This window comes from Leiobunum rupestre, chromosome 3, assembly GCF_980474605.1.
Source record: "Leiobunum rupestre chromosome 3, qqLeiRupe1.1.hap1, whole genome shotgun sequence".
Lineage (NCBI taxonomy): Eukaryota > Metazoa > Arthropoda > Arachnida > Opiliones > Sclerosomatidae > Leiobunum > Leiobunum rupestre.
In genome coordinates this window covers 25,365,859-25,388,954 of record NC_143386.1, presented here as the reverse complement: position 1 = coordinate 25,388,954, position 23,096 = coordinate 25,365,859, and positions in this window count along the sequence as shown.

Here is a 23,096-nt window from a genome sequence, read left to right as displayed (position 1 = left end):
TAATGTTAAATTTAAAGATTTCCAAAATTTAATCAAAAGTTGATAAGATTTTGGTAAGTGATCGACTACTAAATCTATATTTTCATACGCTAATAGGACAGTTCCTATTTTCATGTTATTTGTTGAATTTAGATACTGGTTTGCAAGACTCAATTCGACACTATGACCTTGATACTGCGTTATTTTTTTAATCTTTTTATCGAAAATTTTTTCCACTGACTATGGAGCGTTTGCAATCCCAAACCCCCCTCGCTGACTGTTAGCGTAGTGTTTTGAGCGTTGCACCAATGTTTATTTTCCCCGTACCATATGACCTCCAAACATTTTTGGAGTACTTGCTGAGACAGTCTTGTTGGTTCCTCGGTGTACGGTAAAATATAATTAAACTTGGATAAGATTGCATTGCACACTTGAGCGCGATTCTTGTATGATAGCCTGGCTGCTATTCATTTTAGATTTTCGAGTGCAAGATAAACCGTTTTTGTAATGTCTTCCATGTATTTTTGGCAGCAATCTTTTTCGTTAGTAAATGATACACCCAAGATTTTTATTGATTTACTGCTCCAACTCAGACCCATAGGCGCATCTTTACGATTTTTGCCCGCTGCTTTTCTCTAAATTAAAGCTTGCGTTGCTGGCATTTCCGTATTTTATACATTCCCTTTTAATAATCGGAAAAGCTTGATCTGACGTCACAAAATTGCTAATATCGTCCGTGAACGACATAAGCGTCATGGGTTTCGGAAGAAATGGTAGACTAATTGAAAAATTGCCTATTTTTTCTCTGATGTGGCATAGAAAGGGCTCGAGCGATAGATTGAATAAGTACGAAGAGAGCGGATCACCTTGTCTTATGCCTTTAAAAATCCTAAATTTAGCGGTTACCACATTGTTAAACTTTATCATAGCTTCTGCTGACGCATAAGTTGCCTTTATAAAGCGTGTAATATGAGCTCCGAAGCCTACGTGCTCTAATATTTTTATCAGGTAACTATGGTTTACCCGATCAAAGGCTTTTCTTTGGTCTATAGAAATTATCCCAAGTGATTCGTCCGTACTATTAAAAAGTTGAATTAAATCACGAATTATTGAAATATTAGATCCTATAGTACGGCCAGGAATGCTAGATGTTTGATCTTCGTTAACGACGGTACCAATTACATTTCGGATTCTATTGCTCAGTACCTTAGCCAAAATTTTATAATCCGTGTTTAGTAACGATATCGGTCTCCAATTTTCAAGTAATTTAGGGTCGCCTTTTTTGAAAAGTAAAATTATTGTAGCTATTGAAAATGAGCCTGGAATTATTTTTAAGTTGATGACGGAAACGAGGACACGGAAAAGAATTGTGCCAATAATAGGTAGAACTCATTGGTCAGTCCGTCACGACCAGGCGATTTCCGCTTTGATAGGTGTTTTATAACCTCATCAAATTCGCTCTTTTAAGGGTTGGATTCACACATGCCCTGGTCTTCTTTTGTTAATTTCGGTAAGATTTCGTGATACGTATCATTTAGATCGATAGGTTCGTGCTGGAATAAATTTTGATAATAATATCTCACTTCCCTTATGACCTCACTATTTGTTTTTGTTTCGGAACCATCACGCTTGGTGACGCTATTTATTTTGTTTATGGCCTTGAAACTCTCCTCTAGGACTAGACGTTCCGATGGATATTTTGATGCTAACGCAAAATCAACTTTTGCCCTGGTAAGAATACCTTCAGCCATCTTATCTTCCAACTCCTTTAATTTCTCTTCTAATTTTTCCTTTTCAATTCCAGAAATGGACGGTAACGCGGTCAACATTAACTGGATTCGAGAGATCTCATTTCGCATTTTTGATGTCGAGCGATAAGTATACTCTTTGCACAGGTCTTTAATCATAGATTTTGTTTTTTTGCCACCAGGGTAGCAGCTCTTCAGTATTTTCAGGTAAGTTATTAACTCTGGTATTCCAGAGATATAAAAAAAGATCTTCAAAGTTTTTTGCAAACAATAATGAGTTGTTCGATAAGTGTTCCAGCTATCAGTCTTAATATCAAGATCCAGAAAAATGGGAAAGTGATCCGACCTTGCGCCACCATAGTGGCAATAGCTTCGCTTGACCAGTGGAAAAATAGCAGACGAAACGTATATTCTATCGAGGCACGCCCTCTTGCCAGGATCAGCACTCTGAGTCCAAGTGTAATCGCGTTTATATGGGTAAAGTGAACGTCACGTAAATTATAGAGGCTAATCAATTCGTTTAATTTTTTTCCGACAGAGAAGCGAGTTTCAATCGTATTATATCTATCCAGCTTAGGGTCAAGGGTGCAATTAAAGTCACCTAACACTATAATATTTATAAAATTGGACTTTTGTATATCTAATTTAACCGTTTCGAGCAATTCAATTGCCTCTATATTAGATTGGGATACATAACAATTATACACCCCAATACGGAGTTTAGTATTGTTGAAAATTATTTCAGTGCGTTGCAAAAAAGACTCGATTAGTGTAGTAACTTTAAATTTTAAATTATTATTCCAAAGGTACGGTAACTTAAAACCCATAGCAACACCACCTTGGTGGCTGGATACACTCTTACTAAAATGGATAATGTATGGATTGTTTACGTTTGTTATTAGGAGTGTTTTGGTAAGAAGAGATTCCTGCCAAAAACAAAAGATGGCATTACTATCGTTTAATAAATTGATTTCTTTTATCATTTCGAGGGGCGAATTTAGCCCTCTCGTTTTATGAGATACAAATAAAACCATTAATAAAACAGAAGGAAAACGGATTAATTTGAGCAAAAAACAAATTGTAAAAAGTGTTAAAAAGAAAATGTAAATAAAATTTATATTTTAAAAGGAAAATGGTTTTTTTTAAAAAGCTTATTATATTTATTTATTTATATCATTATTATTATATTTATTTATATCGTTATTGTTATATTTATTTATATCGTTATTTTTTTATGACTTCTTTTATTTACGAGTTGAGGCGATACAATTGTAATAACATAGCAATTAGAAAGCAATATTTTTCGTTTTTAAATAATTTGTACAATCATTTACAATACGAGTGTTAAAGGAGTTTATGATCTTTCTTATTATAACACAAAATATTTCCTTTTATTTAAACCTAAAATAATTACATATAATTCTCTCTTTGTAAATTTAAAAACCTTTTTTTGTTTAGTTTGGATTAAAGTTGGGTTTTTTTCATTGTATATTTAACTTTTTCACTGAAAACAATTTTTAACCAGGATCCATTTCCGAGAAGTTTATATTTTTTACTTGGTTATAAAAAAATTTCAAATTTAGTTTTTGTTTATGTTCCTCAATATGTACGAAGTTGAGGATTTTTTTGTTTAAATCGAATTCTTAAGTTTTTTAAGTGGATTGTCTAGCTGTTTTTTACAAAGGGATAATGAATAAATAGTTAATTTTACTGTAGTTAATATTAGGTTTTTGGTTTACAAACATTCGATAAAGTTTAGAAAATTTACGGTGGTTAAACAACTGAAGTACATGTGGTTAAGGTTGGAGGTTTGTGGCTTGACAAAATGGACAAACTTGGTTAAAATTTTCAATGAAATGACTGGCTGCGTTAGGGGTTAGTATTTTACCAAATGTGAAGCGGTACAGAAGATTATTTTCTTGGGTATTGTAAGAATTAGCCCAACAGTGAGTCTTGTTGACATGGTCAGTGGTTTCACACAGAATAATGGGTGGAATTTTGTCTATTAGTCTAGTCAAATTGCCCGAAAACTGGGCTTTAAATGGAAAAAATTAGCGACCAGCAAAACTCAACGGAATTGTGCTTGTATTGTGGTCCTGTAAGACGTAATAAAATGTACCACTTTGTACACGTGCCAAAGTGGTCTAAAAATGGCCCCCATTTTGTCTATTTTGGCAATTCCACATATTTCACTTACCATTTTATAGATAGAAACTTTTAGTCAATTACAATGTTGTATAGCTTTCCATTGTACATATTTTGGCATAACATGTGGCGATGTAAACCGAATCGATACATACCTGCATAGACTAGATCGAAGTCTGAACATCGAAATTCTAGAAATAACTTGAATTACCGTACTTGTAAGCCGCCCTTGAATTACCGCATATTTTACTTCAAAAATATTTTCACTGTTAAATTTACATTGGTACGTTTTAAAACGTAGTTGGTTCTCTTTTAATATTTACTCTGTTTTTGCAAGTATGGGTGATAAAAGTCGTTTTTAAAAGTTCGAGACTATTATTCATCAGTGAGAAAATTGAGGTGTTATATTTCAATGGGCAGCCGCGACGATTGTTCGGCTTGGTTTTTTGTCGTGTATATGGGTTCAAATTCCGAATAGGTCGAGGGTTGAACAGCCGTCAGTAGTCCTTGTTATTAGTTTCCATAAAAGCTTCAGGATCGACGCGTGTTTTATTTGTGAGAAGTCATTTGAAAATAAACCGTCAACAAATGTTAAAAAGAAGGGTATTCAAACGTTTGTGAAAGTTAGTAAAGAACGCCAAGATTCTAAATGCGAGAAATTACAACACCTGAAAGTGCTACAGTTCACAATTACTGTCGAATAAAATACATTCACAAAAGGGTTATCAAGTCGGTACTAGCTGAGAATATTTCAACGGTAAGTGCAGAGGTTTCAACAACCACCAAAAACGCTATAACTTCATTCAATTTTAAAGAAAATTTCTTGTTTTGTCGAAAAGTGTACAAAGTTGAAACTAAGCGGCATAGGAAGCGATCGCGTATCGTGGAAACCACTGAAATCGAAGAGATCCTATTCCAAAAGTGCTTAGACCGCAATGATAAATGGGGATTGGACGTCCATCGAAGGATATGTTTAGGAGCAGATTTAGTTGCAGTTGAAGTTCGGTATCATTCGAATTGTCACAGGGATTTTGGGAGAATTGCTAGTTCAAAATACCCTGGCAGGCCGACAAAAGTAGGCTGCAGGCACAGAAGAAGCATTTAAAAGTCGTTGTTCCATTTTAGTTAATACTAAAGATCGATGTCAATTTTCAATTTATGAGTTAATAAATCTTTTTAAATCGTATTTGGAAGAATCTAAAACTTGCTGGACTGAAAAGCATTTGAAAGAAAGTCTAAAGAAACATTTCGGAAGTAGTATTATAATAACGTCAAGGAGCGGAAAAAATAGCATACTTTGTTTCAAAGGCACAGTGGAAAACTTGATTACTAATTAATGGTATGAGGAAAGAGAAGTCGATGCCAAACAAGAAAGACTTCGAATAGTGAGAACGGGAGCCTATATTCTTAAAGAAGATTTTCGTTTAATGGGTTGCGATACTGATTTGTATCCTACCATTGAAGACATAAAATCTGGAGGTTTAAAGGACTTACCTGAAACGGCCACTGCGTTTTTCGATGAACTAACCAGTGAGCAAATCAAAATGAAATCCTTAGCTTTAGCCACTGGTATTATGAGTTTAGTGCGATCAAGGTCCTACATTTTACCAGCTCTTTGCGCACTCGGCATACACATTCAGAGAAAATATGACTCTAAACACCTCATCGATATTTTATCTAAACTAGGATTATGTTGCTCGTATAGTGAGGTTACAAAATTTGCATCTTGGAACGGGTACATGTCTAAGATGGCCGTCGTTGTAGATACTGGTTTTTCAAAATTGAGAGTGGTACCCCTACCTTTCATAAATTTAGATCCAGGTAACTTAAATACGATCTATTCAGCGCTTCTACATGCTAAGAATCTAGCTACAAATAAAAATCAGGAACATTGCTTGGTAACGTTTGACCAAAAGTTTTTCATAAAAGCAGTGACAATGGTGGAATCCGCCGATACTAACGATCCAATATCAAATGTTACCGTTCGACTTGGAGGTTTTCACACCTTTATGTCTTTCCTTGGCTCCATAGGCAACTTTATGACCTCTAGTGGACTGGAAGAAGCTTGGCAAATGGTTTATGCGAAAAAAAACCGTAGGTCATATGATTTCACGAGCATTACGAGCCCATTTTTTGACACAACTAGCGCTCTCTCGGTTAATTTTCAAAAGCGCAAATATAAATTGGGACTCGACAATACAATTAGATTTCGAAAATATTTGCAATGATCCAACAAAGAACATTGTTGAAAACGAACTCGTATGTAAATTTCATAAATATTTTCGAGAAACCTTCGAACGTCTTCGAGTTTCTGGGAAAACGAAAAAGTTGTGGTTAATGTATTAGGAAATAGTTGAAATAGTTCAGCTTTTTATATTCGCAGAACGAAGTGGAAATTGGGACCTTCATGTCCATTGCATTAACCAGATGATTACATTTTTTATCTAGTGGTCACCTAAACTATGCGAAGTCAAGTCTTCTGTATTTAAATCAGTTAGAGAAGCTGCGACAGAAAATGAATGCCAAAGACTACGATAAATTTAAAGAAAAAGGACGGTTTACAATTCACCGTACAAATACGTTTTGGTGCGGCACGTGGACCGATATGGTTATTGAGCAGAATCTCATGCGTTCCATGAAAACTATAGGAGGTTTAATACATGGAAGAGGTTTTACTAACGCAGCTCTAGCCAAGTGGATTGCTGCAATGCCTGTATGTCTTGACATTAGTATGGCTATAGAAGAGTTCGCTGGGGTTACCGAAGCTTCGAGTGAGCAGCATCTTGAACTTAGTGAATCTAGACGAGCAAGAGACGAACAAGACCTAAATAAACTCCTCGGCCCTTTTTGGAAACGACCGGCTCAAATCTAGTACCATTGTCTAGTGATATCGTGGCAGACCCATCGATAAACTGTCGTGACGCAAACGAAATTGGAGGACTTTTGCTGGAGAACTAAAACTAAAAAGGGTAGATAGAGTGAAAACTTTGGCTATTACTAATAACAAATCAATTAAAATTAAGGGCAAAGAAGTGGTCATAAATCGAACGCAACTGTTTAATAGAATTGTTTTTACGTGTAAGTCGCCCGAGGAATTAGAACAATGTTTTGAGTACGAATTGTCTTCATATCCTACATCTATATTCAACGAAGGAATTATAAGGAAAAATATTAAATCCGATTTACTAAAAGAGTTGGATTAACTTGACCCTCCGTCAAACGTATTAACTAAGAATCTAAATAACAGATACGTTATTGACGGAGGTTATCTCTTGCACAAAGTAATATGGCAACGCATTTCGATATACTCTAATATTTTTCAACAATATGTTAGTTATCTAACGTATAACTACGGTCTGCACACCACAATTGTTTTTGGTGGATGCGACTCTGAGAAAACCAGTATACAAAGAGTGAAGAACAGAGGCGCCTAACAAAGACCATCAGCCCTATAGTCTTAATTCACAATGATCTTGTGTGCAGTATGTCGCACAGTGATTTTCTATCGAATGTTGAAAACAAAAAACAATTTATAAGGAACCTATCTTTGGAACTAGTGAAAACGGGGCTCACTGTTTGTCACGCGAAAAGCGATGCTGATACGCTCATCGTTTCAAGGCTATAGAAATTAGAGCGCAAAGTTATCCTACATTTGTCATCTCAGAGGACACCGATCTAATGGTTCTAATAATTTACCACTGTAAAGATAGCGATACTTTTATGGTGCGACCAGGTAAAGGCTCAAAGACTGACAAGATTACTAATGTACATAATCTGAAAGTTAAATTAGGGATCTTAGCTGATATTTTGCCATTTCTTCACTGATTTTCTGGGTGTGATACCACCTCAGCATTTTACAGAAAGGGTAAAAAATCGGTTTTGAAACTCTTTAAAGACAATGAAGTTTTGGCACAAGACACTCTTATTTTCAATTCCGTTAACCCTGACAAAAATAATCTAAACGAAGTTGGAGAAAGGCTAATTTTAAAACTGTATGGAGCTTTAAAACGCGTAAAGTCCCTAAACCAGCAGAGGTATCTCATGCACAATAAATTTGCGTCAAAGCAGGCTATCAGCAACACATTTGAGATGGCGTCACTCCCACCAACCTCTGAAGTGACAAGTTGGGCAAGCTAAAATAACTTTTTTTTTAATTCCATTGGGAGAGTAGTGTAACTTTATGAAAGTCAGAAATTTGTTAATCTGGTGTTTAATGCAATAAACACCGCTGAAAAATCGAGGAGGCAATGGCGAAGAAGGTATTACACGATTTAATTTCGTAGGGTGAAAAATGCGAATTTTTTGAAAAAACAAAGATAAATTTTATTTATCTACTTACAAACAAAATTTATAAGTTCGTTTCGAAAATACCACCTATGGCTGCGATGCAGGCTTGGGCGCAAACAATCATATTGTCGAAGGCAATCATTTCCGGGGTTACTTCCCGGCAAGCGCTTACAATTCGTTGACGCAGCTCTTCAAGGGTCTCAACAGGAGTGGCGTACACCTTGTCCTTGACGAAGCCCCAAAGAATGAAATCCAACGGAGTCGGATCGGGCGACCTTGCTGGCCAGTGTACGGGACCGTTTCTCCCTATCCATCGTTGTGGAAATTCGTTGTTTAGGTAATCTCTCACGGCTCTGTGGTAATGAGGCGGGGCACCGTCTTGCTGAAACCACAGTCTTGCTCGTTGCGGTAAGAATACTGGACCAATTAACCGGTTTCCAACAAGAGCAATTCAAACATTCAAGTGGCCAAATTGAAATTGCATTAAAAACCTGATTAACAAATTTCTGACTTTCATAAAGTTACACTACTCTCCCAATGGAATTCAAAAAAAGTTATTTTAGCTTGCCCAACTTGTAACTTTTTCAAAACGTATTTTGTCAGTGTCGCGTCCCAAGATTACAAATACTACAACATTTCGGTCATAGCAATAGTGCCACTCGATATATATATATATATGAATAAAATTACTAAATATGTTAAATCGATCACAAAGGACATCAAGAATGAATACATATTACATAGGCCTGTGAATAAAAATTATTAATGGGATTTCGTCTGAAAATCATTAAAAAAACGTTTTACGGATTTCCATATCACCTTGTTTTGCTTTAAAAGTTTAAATCGATATTTCTAATGGGGAACCCTAGAGCTGTATTATTCACGTGCGCCAATGTAAAGTAGAGAACTTGTTTAAAAGCCTTATGAAATCTTCCCATTATTGATATTTGAATAGATACACGTTTCAATATGGAAACGATTATTTGGTCAGGTGACATAACCGTTAGTAAATTAAATATGGATGGTCTCTCTTCGATTTCCACTACGAAAGTCAATACAGAATAAGTAATTGATAACCCTTTTTTACTTCATAGGAGATTTAATTAATTGAATTTTTATCATATTTTTCTTTGTTTTAAATAGTAAACCCAAAATGTTTCAGTAGTTCTTAAGAAAAATGATTTTTATAAATATATGTTGTTTAGTATGTTGCACATGCGAGTTATTTAGGTTCTTCCCAGTCGTGAGATCAGTCAATTTACCATGGTTGAACCGAGGCCAGAGTTTCCGAAGCTGTTCGATGGTCTTGGAAAAGTTCCGCAGGAGAATCGGATTCAGCTGAGCCCTAGAACAGTTCCGTACACTTTGTCGGCACCCAGATGAGTTGCCATACCACATATGGGCCAGGTAGAGGAACAGCTTGACGGAATGGTGAAGCAAGGGGTAATCCGCCCAGCCAATGAACCGACAACGCTTAACGAAAACAAATGCCAATTCTCAATCCAGGAGATGAAGCCACCGAAGGAGACCGATATTGAGCTCCAGAATGAAGTTGTAGCTTACGTGCAGTTGGTGACAGCATCCTTACCAGCTACCGATCACAAATTGGATGCGGTCCACAAGTGTTAGCTGGAAGACGAAACCTTCGTGAGGCTGACCAGATATATCATTAGTGAGGCTGACCAGATATATCGTTAGTGAGGCTGACCAGATATATCCTGAGTTAATGGCAATCAGACTTCCAGGTTTTCTATCCGTCTCGTCATGAACTGATGGTCCCAATGTACAACAGCTGATTGGTGATCCCGACGTCAATGCACAAACAGATCATTCAGCTGCTACATGAAGGACTTTTAGGAATTGTCAAATGTCGGGCACGGCCGCACGAGCCAAGCAGTCAGTTTGGTGGCCGGGGATTTCTAAAGAAATAGAAGTTTTGGTGCGGAGTTTCGAGAAGTGCGCCAAAAAAGCTTCCAACCGTCAACGTAGTTTCCTGACCGACCCTGGCAGATGGTGATAATAGAAAATTGGCCCTCGCGTGGCATGAAAGGTTTGCCATCACCCTCTTACGCATTGTAACCCGGCCACCTGTTTAAGGCATTAAAAGTCGCTGGATGACTTGGGGCCTTAGGTGGTGTCTTGGGTATTAACCTAACTGATTATTATGATTATTATTATTATTTGATTATTAAGTGGTATCTTTTAATAAGGGAATAATAATATCGTTTTTTTTTAACTTATTCAGCTGCGGGACCAAACGACGAAAACGATTGTCAAAGAAAAGAAGTCCGTTTTCGCAAGGTATGGCATTCCGGATGTTGTTCGTACTGACAATGGTTCCCAGCTAGAAGCAACACGATCCGTGAAGTTCCGAAAATTTTCGAACGACTATGATTTAAAGTCAATCACTTGTAGCCTGTAGTTATCCCAGAGCAATGAGTTTATTGAGTCAGCAGTCAAGATTATTAAAGGCCGATTGAAGAAGGCAGAGGATCTCTACTTAGGACTTTTTGCGTACCGATCAACACCTCTAACAAATGGTTACAGTCCGGCAGAACTATTGATGAGCGACGGTCCCAACAAGTCCACCCCTTCTGCTACCAGTAATTCCACCTCGATAGGTTTTGGTCCAAAGCGAGCAGCCATCGAAAGCGACACAGAAGTACAATTTCGACAGAGACGTCTGATCTCAAAGAAGGTGACCGAATGTGAATCATCGATAAAAGAGTAGAAGGTCACGTCATCAAGTGAGCAGATCGTTGTAACCACGTCAAACGTATAAATTTATCGGAATCGGTATCATCTCATTTCGTTGCCAGAGCCGAATTCAGATTCCTATGGTCCAACACCGTTGTCACACGAAGGCACAGGTTAATTCCGATGCAGTCCGGAATCGACGAGTCCCAACCTACGACATCAGCGTCATCTACAATAACTACCAGATATGGTCGTGTAGTAATACAACCGAAACGTTTGAAATAATATTGTTTAATGGTTACTTTAAAAAGGTTCGGGGAAAGATGTGTTATCGCGCTAGTGATAAGAAGTTAAAAACTAATTGGTCTATTCCGGCAACACTGTTGTCCGGTGTTTATTTGTTTATATAGCCGAGGCGATGTTTTGTTTACTCAGTGAAATTCACTACTTCCCAGTTAGTGATCATGCTCATGCTAATGCTAATGCTCATGCCCATGCTCATGTCCATGCTCATGACCATGATCATGCTAATGCCCATGCTCATGCTCATGTTCAGGCTCATGTTCATGCTCTTGTTCATGCTCATGTTTTAGTTCTCAACATCGTCCTCGCACTAATATTCTGCTAGAAAACGAGAACTACCATTGGTCTAAAGATAACATTGAACAACGTCGAAGAGGTTAAAAAGACCAACAATGTTTAGGGAAACTAAATATATTTATTTAATAAAGTGAATCGATATTCTGCTAACTTTATTTTAATGTTAAGTTAATAAACAGGTTTTTTCCGACGTTTGATAATCTGTATTATGTCCTCGTCGTAACATTACATCAAAGAATGATACAGTTAGCGAATAAGTAGATTAGTCCATAATGAAAAGGGATACATTACATCATTCACACATAGGTATCTGCAATATTTTATAAAACAAAATGAAATATAAGTGAAAAAAATATTTATTTTCGGCTAGGCTAAAGGCCAATTACACCGTGAGAAAACGTAACGTTAGTAAAGGTGGTTCAAAATTAACCATAGTTGGAAATGGAATTAGGTCTCTTTCTCTAAAAAGCTCTTTAATCATTTAAGTAGACAGATTTACCTTTTCTCCCGTTGTAATTTTATTTTAAAGGAACAATTATCACCTTATTTAATCTTTATCCGCCCAGGTGTAAGAGAATCTTGGGGAAAGTGGCTTCAATCATATTAAAAACACGTTAAAAATATTTTATATTTTAAATTACACCAATCTATTTCAACTTTTATCCATAGATTTATTTTCCTGTTCTACGCATTGTAACCAGGCCACCTGAATTAATGGCTTTAAAAGTCACTAATTGAGGACTTAGGCCTAAGGTGGTTTCTTGGGTATTAGCCTAGCCGATTATTATTGAAATACACAAAAAAAAACGGCAGACATGGGCTAAATCGCTAGTGAGTCCTATAGGTTCCCGCTCACTCAAAAGTGAAAGTTTAACTAAATAAAAATCTTCACTCCTTTCCACTCTCGCTTTTTGACACTCGCCGAGTTCACTCTTGGCCAAAGAGTGACATTAGTCAAGGTCACTTCTTTCACTGTTATTTTTAGTGTTAAATTTCATTTCGGTCCAAAAAAATACCTTTATACATGTACTTTAAAAGGGAAGATTACTCTGGTCTTTACTTTCCTTAGTTATCAATGATGCGGGGTTTAGCACGTTTTTACCTCCCCCACCCGAAATGATTATTCTATTTGCCCTTGTCCAACTAATTATAGCGTACAAGAAACACTTTTCTCTCTCGCTTAAAAATATCTTAACCATTAGGATTTCAGTTGCCGAATACTCTACTCTGACGACGTTATCATTTGGCTTTTTTAAATTTTAAGTTACTTTGCCGCTAATATAAGGCACCACGCTCTCCAGTAAAGTCATTAAATTTAAATTTGAATTAAAATTTCGCGCTTTCTTTGAATAGTCTTGAAAGTTGATAAGAGTGAAAGAGTGGACCTTGACTACCTTCACTCTTTTCTCGCGAGCTCACTCGGCTAGTGACAAAAAAATGTGGAGGGAAAATTACTCGCACAATTTCACTCCGAGTGTTGCCCAACTCTGCAAAACGCAAACACTGCCGCCCTCTTCGTTGCTATGTTGGAATAAAAAGAATTATATTCAACCTTAGCCACAAACGTACCTTAATCTCATTTTATTCCAGGGAAATTCTAGCCATATCCGTTGAGTGAGAAGATTATAGGCGGTTGTGACTGACAATGCCCGGTCATAGACCTGTCGGGTTTTATGCACCCGCATTTAATTGTACATATATATTTCATAATTTATGCAGCTGGCCATTTTTTCATTGTTTAAAATTTAACTTAATTAGTAATAAAAATATAACTAACACTAATCTCACTACACGTTTCCTTTGCAAAATCTTTTTGAAGAGCTGTGACTCGAAAATGGCATTTACCATTTTCTCAGCGCTTGCGCCATTTAAACAATTAGAAGTTTAAAAAACCCATTTAAGGCATAATCTAAATTTCTAGGTCAACAAAGATCCCCGTGAAGGTATTTTGTTCATTATTTCTTTTGCCGTTAAACGGATTTGTATCACACGCGAATACATGTAAGTGGTAATATACCCACCGAGAGAGGAAGTTCCTGCTTCAGAACAACAATTTTGAAAAGCAGGAGAATATATATATAGCATACTACGAATAATAATAATGTGGCGCGTTTCTTAGCTATTTACACCGTTTGATCTTAATTTCAATCTAGAAAAATATAGGCTAGGACTGTGTATCGTTTTCCATTAATAGTTAACAGTGTATTGTAAAATGAAAAATAACAAAGGGTGTTTTAACTCACGAGTAAGTGAATAATATTAGAAGAGTTAAACAAGAAGATATTTTTGAGCTTTCCCCTAAATTCTTCTTCTTTTATCTCTTAAAAATGTGTAAAATTTTATACTAGTCTTATTTTTCGGACTTGTAGACTATACGCTAGTTACAATCGGCTGCTACTACGTCCGCTTTCACATTATTACTTGAATGTAAATTATAAATTATAATTCAAGCCGGCAGCAGAAGCGTACTTCTGTAATCAAAAGCGTACTGATTTCAAATTTGGAAGGTCAATTGTCTATACCGGGGGACATCAGTTTGAGAAATTTGAGCGTTTTCGGTAATGTTTTTCACCAATTTTGAAAAATTATTTTTCGACCACTAGGTGCGAGATAAAAAATTTCTATTATAAAGTTGTAGGCCGTCATCGAAAACCCTTAAAAATTGTTCACTCGACGAAAAACAACTTATTTATCAGTGAAAATTCGAGCTTGAAAAATTTACAAGTTGGTGAAGCCAAATTACGATTGTTTGAAACGATAATTGAAAAGGGAACAAGTCTAATACAAACGTAGTAGAGTTTTCACACTTGAAAAAATGTACACGTTTGGTTTTTAAATGCAGATATTTTATTCACATAAATTTTCACAAAACATTTTCAATAATATCACCATTGGCTGCAACACAGGTTTGTGCGCGGACAATTAAGTTCTCAAACGCTTTCTCTACCATTTCTGGTGTGACATCTCGGCAAGCACTGATTATTCGTCTAATGAGTTCCTCCCTAGTTTCAATGGGCGTGGCGTATATCTTTGCTTTAACGAATCCCCAGAGAAAATAATCCAGCGGTGTTAGGTCAGGTGACCTTGCTGGCCAATGCACTGGACCATTTCTCCCTATCCACCTTTCAGGAAACTCGTTGTTGAGGTGCTCAGTTACTTGCCGGGGAAAATGCGGAGGGGCGCCATCTTGCTGAAACCACAACTGACGTCTTTCAGCCAATGGAAGGTCGTCGATTGCGTCACTCAGTTCGTTCTGTAGAAAATGTAAATACCTTTGGCCGTTGAGGTTCGTCGGCAGGAAAAAGGGACCAATCAAACGGTTTCCAACAAGTCCAACCCAAACATTGACCCGTTCAAATTGAACCTGGTGATGATATTCAAAACCCCAATGTGGGTTGATGTCAGACCAAAGATGGCTGTTTTGATAATTAAAGGGCCCATCTCTAGAAAATGACGCTTCGTCGGAGAACAAAACATGGCGCAAAAATTGTCTATCTTCTTGGACAGCATTTAGTAACCAGTTGCTAAATTCATAACGTCTTTGATGGTCTCCGTCAATTAGTCCTTGGTGGAGCGTAGCTCTGTATGGGTGATAGCGATTCTTACGAAGAATTTTCCACACACGATTTGCAGAACAACCCAAATCAGCAGCGGCGTTAGCGCAACTGTGACGAGGATATGCCACGAAGTACGCGAGTACATTGTTCTCGAAGTCTAAATCCGGTTGACCCAATCCGCGAAACCTAGGTTGCAAGTTACCAAATTGATTGAAATCGTGAATTGCTCGTCTTACTGTATTTACAGATGGTGCTCCATTTGGATGTCTTTCTGCGAAGATTTCAGTCACTCTTCTAAGGTTTTGCGCTGCTTCTCCATAGTAAATGGCAACTATCTCGGTACGCTCAGCTACTGAATAACGAGGCATTGTTCGAAATATTATCAAACACAGATAATAATCTCCCAAAGTTTTCCTTTAAATACCCAATGCATGTTTAGGATTGACCTATAGCCTCGTGTTTTTTAAATCCGGTCGTTTTTTTAACCAAAGTTTCAACTGGATTAGGTAATTCGGTTTCAATTATCGTTTCAAACAATCGTAATTTGGCTTCACCAACTTGTAAATTTTTCAAGCTCGAATTTTCACTGATAAATAAATTGTTTTTCGTCGAGTGAACAATTTTTAAGGGTTTTCGATGACGGCCTACAACTTTATAATAGAAATTTTTTATCTCGCACCTAGTGGTCGAAAAATAATTTTTCAAAATTGGTGAAAAACATTACCGAAAACGCTCAAATTTCTCAAACTGATGTCCCCCGGTATAGATAATTGACCTTCCAAATTTGAAATCGGTACTATAAATAGTTTTTGAAAAAAAACACTTTTCCGAGCAAAAAAAAAGACCCTGTATATATATATATATATATATATATATATATATATATATATAATTTACCCGATTTTGTACATTTGGCTTAAGAGTAAAAAAAGGTTTTATTTAAAGAACCAACATTGATCTCAAAATTTTTAAAGATAAAACCATAGAAATCTCATAGGTAACTAGAATGCTGCCGTGTAACTGGCAAATGGGCCAAATGCCGTGGCAGACGATAGCCAGATCTCAGACAATCAGAGCTTAAAGAGTGGTTCTGCCAATAATTTAATGTCACCAGAGAGAATGACGTCACCTATCTCCCGCTATAGTAGCGGATCCAAGGAGGATTATTATCCTCCTTGGCGGAACCACTCTACGGCCTCTCATTGGCTGAAGGTTCAAGGCGAACTGGCGTCAAGCTCGGCCGTATGAGATTTCTATGGATAAAACTTATTACTTAAGTTCTTGGACAGTGAAAAAACGTTCAAAATTAAAAATATCCTTAAAATTTTATAGTCGCGAGTTCAACGTTAATCCTCTATAGAGACTTCCGTATTAGTGTATAATCTTGTAGAAAGGATATGGTAGGAGCACCGAAATATTTTTAAAAAAATGAGGAAAGACCAATCTAAAGAATAATCAACCAAAAAAAAATAGTACTAAATACGAAATGATATAATACAAGGTCAGAATACTCGAAGGCGCTGAATTCGGCGTTTCAATGCATATTTGACATTTTAAAGCCCATAAATATTTTATTTTACATGTCTTAGGTATAAAATATTAAAAGAAATCCAGAAAAATATTTTTTTTTAAATTTTATTAAATAATGGATTTATTTAAAAGGGGTGGTACATAATACACTTTATCATACGATATTAAAGTTATTTTCGTTAGAGGTGAAAGTATATTGAAACTTGCGAAGGGTAGCAGCGTAAATGTGGGACGCTGATTGGCTCGCGGGACAAGAAAGAGCTTTGCCACTACCCTCCTGCGCAGTTTAAGTCGGCCACCTGAATTAATGGCTTTAAAAGTCGTTTAGCTGATTAGGACCAATGTTGGTGCCTCGGGCATTAGTCTAGCTGATTTTTATTATTATTATAATTATTAGTCACCAAATCTTAGAACTATACATGTATTTCGCGACTATATTTTTTGCAGATAATTTCGCTGCGTAGGGACAATGAAAATATTACACTTATATAAATATTTTATTGAAATAACCACTATTTGAATGAATTTTTTTTCCACTTTTCCAGATGGTCCCTGGCTATTCAAAAATTTTAGTTTATTCTCCATTTTAAAATTTCGGAAATTCTGGATTGACGTTAACGGTAATAGTTAGTGTAGGGAGCTGTTGGCTCGCGTGGCACGAAGGACTTGCCACCACCCTCCGAGTCCTATGCATGGTAGGAATGCCAACGGAATTAATGGCTTTAAAAAAATCGCTTGATGACTTAGGCCTAGGGTGGTGCCTGGGGTATTAGCCTAGCTGACTATTATTATTACTACTACACAAATTTACAAAAAAATATTGCAAATTTCAGTATAAACATTTGTTTGGTACAGAAAAATAGTTATGCATAAGATGATCGAAAGGTATACAAAACCATATGTAAATTATCAATTTTTTTACTCAAGGGCCCGATCAATTAGAGTTGGCCCGTAGTATGCGGTGAATGCAGAATACACCAAGATGTGGGTGGCTGGGTGGGCCAGTTTGATTTAATGCAAGCTTGTGAAGGCAGTCCCCAAGAAAAGGATATTTTTGAATGTTTAAAAACGTCCAAGTTTTATTATGGAGGGAATAATAACAATATTTTTTCAAACAATAATTTAAATATTAAAAACAAGCTTTGTAGAGGTCTACCATGTATGAATAACATTGGGAAACATCTTTTTTAAACGGATAAGAACTAAAAATTAACCTAAAAACCCAAAAAATGCCAAGGTGGATTTATATTTTTGACCTGCTTCCGTAATACTAACTACTATTATTTACCACATCCTGCTAGTTACTGAATGTTAAAGTAGAAATACAGCAATCCCCATTTCACTATTCTAGTTTATTTATTTCAAAGAAAAATGCTCAACAAGCCTCCAGAGGTGGGCTTCTTTAAGAGCTTCGTAGAAATGAGATATATAGACTGTTTACAATAGTAATAACAAATAGCAGACCATAAAGAACAAATGGAATACAATAATAAACGAAGGGGATGAGACTAAGTGGAATAGGTACTGTTACGGATCATGCGTTTGGGAGCGCAGAAATGTCGCGGTATGACGTCTGAAAGTGGAACGACTCGAGATAGAAATAATATCCCGAGGCAAAAGTTCCAATCATCTATAACATTAGAAGTAAAATGATTATGACGGGTGGAAGAGAGAACACGGGGTTTGTGAACTTTGAGAGAATGGCCGCGGGTGCGCGAGGGGTTAATGGTAAAGAAATCATTGAGGTTTAGTGTCAAGTTATTGTAAAAGAAATCATGGAGTAAACACAGATTATTAAGACGATGACGGAGCTGAACAGGGTCAATGTGTAATATACGTAGGCGGGAGGGGGCTGGCAGGTTTACTAAGGAGCGAGGACGTCAGTTTGGAGATAGGGTTTCCAAACGGGAGAGCAAAAGTCAATGTGGGGGAGTATAAGGGAGTTATACATGTATAATGTTTGAATGAGTTTTGGGGAGCGGAAAAAGAGGTTACGGCGAATAATTCCCGTGGTGGAGCGAATTTTTTTTCTTACTTTGTTAACACGAGTGGAAAACTTTAATTCAGGATCAACCACAACACCCAAATCACGTTCAGACAGTGTGGATTTGAGTGGGATGTTATCTAAGGTGTACACATGATTTGGGTTTCGCTTGCCTAAGTGTAGGACCGCACACTTGTCCGGGTTAAAGGATAGCCCTTTGGAGTTAGCCCACGCTACAACAGCATCGAGGTCAGACTGTAATAATACACAGTCGGAAAGGGTTTTAACACATTTGAACAATTTAGTATCATCAGCAAATAGAGCAAGGAATGCAGCGCAAACAGCGTTGGGTAATGAATTAATTAAAACATTAAACAATAATGGGCCAAGGATTGAGCCCTGGGGGACACCAGATTTAACGTCGGACCAATCAGAGGACTCGCCATGAATTACAACGCGTTGCTTACGACCACCGAGATAGTGAGATAACCAAGCTAAGGCATCACCACCAACACCCGCATCCCGAAGGGCATCGATAATAGCGTCATGGGGTAAGGAGTCAAAAGCTTTAGTTAAGTCGAGAAAAATTACGTCAACGCTAAAGCCTTGATCCAGCCATTTAGACCAGTGGTTTGTAGCAGATATGAGATTCGAAAGACATGATAGCTTTGGAAGAAAACCGAGTTGAGCTGTAGTGAAGAAGTGGGTAGAGTGGAGAAAAGCACTCAGTTGATCAAAAACGAGATACTCGGATAGCTTGGGAACTTGATTAGGGACAGTAATGGGTCGGAAATTTTCCACACGAGCACGGGAGCCTTTTTTTATGAATTGGGGTGATATTGCCTACTTTCCAGGATTGGGGCAAAAAACAATTAGAGAACGAGGAGGAAATCAAAAAATATATGGGAAAAATGAGAAAATTGTGCACAATGACGTAAAAGAACTGGATGAATACCATCTGAGCCAGGAGGCTTGTTCGTAACAAAAATTTAAACTCTAAATACGATCTTTTGAATAAATTCCGAAATTAACTTTCCACTATTTTCTTTTAAATTCTGAATCCAACAGTTTGAAATTAAACCAATCTAGACTGGGGAAGTAATTACACTAATTGCCACGTCAAGTTAAATTTATGGAGAGACATTGCCTCCAGATCCCCCTCTGGTTCCTACGCCGGTGTTACTGATTACCCAAAGTCATCAGCCCCTCTTTTGCATTAAATTACCGATTGCATAAATAGCAGTAAATAAGAGCCTAAAAATCAACTATAAAATTAATTTCTTTTCACTTTGAAAACTTATGTTCGCCTTCAGTTGATTGTCAAAAATAGTTATTATCACAAACAGTGATTATGAGAAACGTGTTTAAAGATCATAACAGCTACACGCCAAAATATTAAAAATCAATAAAAGCCACAAAGAAGCGCATTCGAAAAGAGAGCAACAGCTATTGGTTTTCTCAGGGGAATAAGGAATGCACCGGCTCAGAAGACCGCCTCTGCTTTTTGTATTCGACAAATCCAATTTCTGTTCAATTCTTATTAATTTTAAAATCGTAGTTAATATGTGAGGCTCAATATCGAGAGCGCTTTATTTCGACAAATTCTTGGAAACAAAAACCATGTGCGTGCTCGTACAGTTGCTGCAAAGTGTAAATTCTATTTTGATATTATTCGTCATTTGGTAAGTAAAACTTTTAAAACTTAACAAAAACATCCTTAGCAATTTTGGTTTCCCACCAAAATGATTTTAAATGACTGATGAAATGGATGAAATGGATTTCATGATTGTTAGGAGTAGGCAGTGTATTTTTCCATTAATTTCATCACGAAAAGTATAATTTCCTTCTTTGTTTGTAACTATGAATATATTTTTAAATAAATGAATATTAAAAGTAGATTATTATAACAAACATTGATATATCGTTGGGTCACATTCCATAACACACCGTATCAACTCTATTTTAAATACGCCCATGAACCGTTTTTGAGATATTAGACGTTGAAAAATTAAAGAAAACAGTGAAAATGCACTTAGCCCCTAAACCAAAATCGTAATGTAATATTATTATTTATCTAGAAAAAAACAATTTGTTTAGCCTTATTCACAAGAACATTTTATCCGGACTTTATGTATTTTAAAAACTGTGATTTTATTTGGTAAGAGGTTTTACAAAAGATGTTTTTTTCGAGAACTGAAAATGGTACTTTAAGATTTCAGCATTTTCTTGTAAAAAATCAAATAAGAATACAAATTTTTATTTATAAATGCTGTTACACGTCCAGGTCATATATTTTAAACTGTATGTAAGGTCAAGGGGTAAAGACCTAATTTTTCTAAAATTGGTTTTGGAAAACACGTGTAAATGTTTTAAAACCTGCTTTGAAACTCTGAAATTGGATTCTAGTGATTACACTTGAATCGTTTGTGGCAAATTGATAAATGATACATTAAAGGGAATATAACCTGCAAAGCAATCTTTATGGAAGACACCTTCAATTTTTTCAAGTTACCTTGTACAGTGGCGCCAAAATTTTTTAAAGCCAAAGGCTAGAGCGGCCAGAGCTGCAAACCTCCCCGATCCTGGTTACAATTGCTAAAAGATGGCGCGAATGCACAACAATCTTCAGCCAAAATTACTAGCCCAGGACAAATACGGTTTGACCCGGAACATTTTCCCATAAAGATGAAAATTGGTACATAGGTAGTTTTGGACCCCAAAAAAAATATACTAAAAGTCCCCACCTCTAGAACGTGAGCTTCCGACGCCATCTTGGAAAATGGCCGCCAATCACGCCGGACGTCATAAATTAAATGAAAGTGTCCAAAAATGTTAAAAATTGGTACATTATACATTTAAGGCTTTCTGAATAGTATTGTAATTTTTATTTGGTGTACAACCCGTTATTTTGGCCGCCATCTTGGAAAATGGCAGCCAAAAAGGTTTTCCACGTAACTCTCCACTATATGTTTCAATATGTTTGAAAATTGGTATATAGTTTTATTACGGCCTTTGGAACATGGTTACAAAATCTTATGTATCTGCGACTGTTATTTCGTCCGCCATATTAGAAAATGGCGGACTGCAATGCCGAATTTCGCATTCAAAATTGAATGATATAGTCCGATTTTTTTGAAATTTGGTAAATTTTTTGATTATGACGCTGAGAACACTATTACAAAATCTTAAAGGTATCTGACGGTTACTTCGTTCGCCATCTTGGAAAATGGCCGTCTGGAAAATATTCACCTTGTCGATAGCATTCTTATAACTATTTCGAATTACTTTAGGGTTAAAATTTGGAAAATGAACATATAACACATTTATTTGTAGAAAACACTTTATTGGGAAATGCCCAAAACTGTTTAATTAACTATATAATAAGCACATGATGTTTTCTTTGGCGATGTATCGTTTTTCATCATTTATATTCGAACGGTCGATGAGCTTTCCTTTCTCTCTACAGGCCACGTGTTTTAATTTAATAGAGAACGGTCTATATCCCCGGGTCCTGGCAGTATATGGCCCATGAGGTACTGATTGGGGCCCCTAGGTCAAGGAGGGGGAGAAAGTCAATAACATTTTGAAAACGTTAGTGGAGCCCGGGGTCTAAAACATTTGCCCCGGGCCCAAAAAAAAATAGCACGGCTCTGGCGCTAGTGTAAAGAGGTTCATGGGGCTCCTTATAGGAGTACACTGATATTTATAGAGGTACACGGTACACGACGTTAAAGGGGTCAGCTAGGTTACTGATATGAGTACGAGTTCTAAAGCAGTCTAAAAGGTTTCTTAGAGGAGTCTATAGGAGTACTTCGAAATTTTAGAGTAAAGGCGTTATAAATCTAATAAACCGTTTCTAAACGATCAAATGTGTTTCTTATAGTGGTGCGCGGTTATTTTTGGAGGTACAAAATCTTTAATATATCAGTGATTAAATTTAAACCAGAAAAAAATCATATTTATTCATTCCTGCCATTTTGATCCTTCAAATCGTTGCAGTGGCGCACGCGGGTGGGGGCAGAAGGCCCGGGCCCCCTCCAAGAACAAAAAGAAAACTCGGTTTTTTTCTAATTATTACAACTAAAGCAGTCGAAAGAGTTTTGATCTTCACGGGCCCCCTCCAGAAAACAATCCTGGGTGCGCCACTGGATCGTTGTTAGGAAACTGCGCGATATTGTGTAGCAATTTGGGTGCAATCCTTTACCTCGGTGTACGATAAGTATCGTCGTTTTATACATGAGAAAATATATGGAGATACAATACTTAAATATATCAGTGATTAAATTGATGGCTTTACGAATTATACGATCAATGCAACTATGTGGGACGCGGTCGAAGGTCGGGCTCCCCAGCTACTTCCTAATATTTACAAATCGCAAATTATAATCTCGTTGTCTTCTTCAATCAAATATTTCCAAGGGTTACTTCAGATCATACCACACATTGCAGAGCAAACGAGACCAGATCTTTTGCAATCGCAGTTTTTAGGGCAAATCGTTCTATAGTTACACGAAATGAGTGTGAATATGTGTGTACGTGTTTTACAGGCAAACGCTCATTCGTAAAGGG